At 41.8% G+C, this 2,855-nt stretch overlaps 1 non-coding gene across 1 annotated transcript; it reads left to right on the forward strand.

Annotated features, from left to right (window-relative positions):
- Positions 1-904: 904 nt before the first annotated feature.
- Positions 905-1,008, forward strand: LOC119808522. Its single transcript, XR_005284458.1, has one exon. It is a non-coding gene; the product is annotated as a U6 spliceosomal RNA (small nuclear RNA).
- The last annotated feature ends 1,847 nt before the right edge of the window (positions 1,009-2,855 follow it).

Here is a 2,855-nt window from a genome sequence, read left to right on the forward strand (position 1 = left end):
AAGGCCCACCCCAGCAAGGCCCACCACAGCGAGGCCCACCACAGCAAGGCCCACCCCAGGAAGGCCCACCACAGCGTGGCCCACCCCAGCAAGGTCCAGCCCAGCAAGGCCCTGCCCAGCAAGGCCCACCCCAGCGTGGCCCACCTCAGCAAGGGCCACCCCAACAAGGAAGCCCTCAGCAGAACCAAGGCCCTCGGCCTGGAAACCAGCAAGGCCCACCCCAACAAGGAGGCCAACAGCAGAACCAAGGCCCTCAGCCTGGAAACCAGCAAGGCCCACCCCAACAAGGAGGCCAACAGCAGATCCAAGGCCCCCAGCCTGGAAACCAGCAAGGCCCATCCCAACAGGGAGGCAGACCTCAGGGACCTTCCCAGGGCCAGGGTCCTCAGTAATCAAAGATACATCATCAGGTAGGATTTGAATTCACTTTTAATTCAGCATCTTAATTCTTATAGCTTTGCAAGCACAAGCTGTGATAACTCAACTTTAAACACATTTATATTACATAGTTTAGGTTCTCATTACTATTACTATTATTTGGATATGCTACTATTTTATACTACTATTATTATTTGGATAATCTGGGGTGGTACAGGGAGATTATTAATGTTTTATATACTGCTCAAGTTATTGTGATATTTGAGGAACAATGCATTTACCTGCTTGACAACATGAGTTATATTGTTTATGGAAGAAGTGCAATGTTATTCCTAAATTCTGCTGCCTCCTTGCTCATGCCAGAACCCCCCCTACTATGCCCAGAATAAGAAAAAATAAATAAATGAGAAATCAAGGCACCAGGCTAACTTTTTAAAAGTATAAGTCATCATTCCTCTTCACCTTCTTCATTTTTAAAGACTTCCACTAATTCTTTCAACAGTTTATTAAAAATTCAAGCAGATCTTTGCTTCAGCAGCACATATACTAAAAACTGGAATGATATAGAGGAGATTAGCCTGGCCTCTGCACAAGAATTACATGGAAAATTGTGAAGCATTCCATATTTCATAAAGAAAATGAAATATACAAACAAATATTTTATCTGCATAGTACCCTTATATTACTTAAAAAAAAACATCCCCAATAGTTCATAGAGACAGCATGTTTGTGTTCATATTTTAGTGGTTTTGTTTTTTGCAGTAATGAATCATAACATTCTTTGACTCTTTCTGTCATTGGTTAGTTTAATATACTGTCAATGGCCTTTCAAGCTGGTTTCTTTGTTTCAGTAGTACAAAATATGTCTTAGCAACCCACCTTTATAAATATGTCTTACAGTTTAAATGAGTTTTTTTGATAAGATTCATATAGACCAGGCTGGCTTCAAACTTGCTATGTGGTCAAGTGTACCCTAGAATTCCTATTCATCTTCCCTCTACTTCTCAAGTGCTGGGATTATATGCACATGCGTTATTCACCTGTTCATATTTTAACATCAAGGACATTCTTGCTAAAGCCATATAACCAATAAAATATATTTTCTTCATTTTTTTCAGAGTGCATTATGTGCTAAATGGTTACCAAAAATGAATAAAAAGAACCAGAAAGGGAAGGGACAAAGAGTAGAGAAAAAGAAAGAAGATATGGACTTCTATCTACATTATTTAAGTTCTTAGAAAGAGATGAGAAACTTCATCTTCTTTTGATTTTCCTATAACTTCTCTTTGTGTTTGTTTATTTCAGATAATGAGTAAGAAAATACTGGCTTTAATGGATTGGACAACTGGAATAATGTGGCCATAATCTATCATTCTAATAAAAATAAAATCAAAAACATGCCATTTCCTCCTCTTGTCTTTTTTTTGTATTTTTTTCATTCAAAAATTTACACTTCCTCCCCTCCTGTCATTCCCCTCCTGCTCCCCCACACACCCTTATCCCTCCCTTTCCCTCTTTAAGAGAGGGCAGGGAACCTTGCCCTGTGGGAGGTCCAAGGCCCTCCCCCCAACATCCAGGCCTAGGAAGCTTTGCATCCAAATAGACTAGGGCACAAAAAGCCAGTACATGCAGTAGACACAAGTCCCAGTGCCTTTATCAATGATTTCTCAGTCAGCCCCCATTGTCAGCCACATTTGGAGAGTTCAGTTTGATAGCATACTCATTTAGTCCTGGTCTAGCTGGATTTGGTGAGCTCCCTTTAGGACAGGTGCACTGTCTCAGTGGGTGGATCAACCCCTCGCTGTCCAGACTTCTTTGCTCATTTTCTCCCTCCTTCTGCTCTTCAACTGGACCTAGGGAGCTCAGTCTTTTGCTCTGATGAGGGTCTCAGTCTCTGTCTCTATCTCCATCTGTCAGTGGACGAAGATTCTATGGTAATATATGAGATAAACATCAGTGTGATAGTGGGGAAAGGCCAGTTCAGGTACCCTCTGCTCTGCTGCCCAAGTACCTTACCTAGCTAGGGACATCCCCTTGGACACCTGGGATCCCCTCTAGAGCCAAGTCTCCACCCCTACTCCCATGCCATGCTCCCAATTTTGGCCCGACACTCTTGTTTCCTTCCAATTTTCAGGGATATATATATATATATATGTGTGTGTGTGTGTGTGTGTGTGTGTGTGTGTGTGTGTGTGTGTTGTTCTTTGGGTTCACCTTATTATTTGGCTTCTCTAGCTTGCGAACTATAGCTTAATGTCTCTTGTTTATGGCTAGAGTCCACTAATGAGTGATTACCTAGCATATTCATCTTTTGGGTCTGGCTTATCTCACTCAGTAAAGTGTTTTCTATTTCCATCCAGTTGCCTACAAAATTTAAGATGTCATCGTTTTTTACCGCTGAGTAGAACTCTATTGTGTATATGTGCCACACTTTCTTCATCCATTCTTCCATTGAGGGCCACCTAGGCTGTTTCCAG

This window comes from Arvicola amphibius, chromosome 2 (assembly GCF_903992535.2).
Source record: "Arvicola amphibius chromosome 2, mArvAmp1.2, whole genome shotgun sequence".
NCBI lineage: Eukaryota > Metazoa > Chordata > Mammalia > Rodentia > Cricetidae > Arvicola > Arvicola amphibius.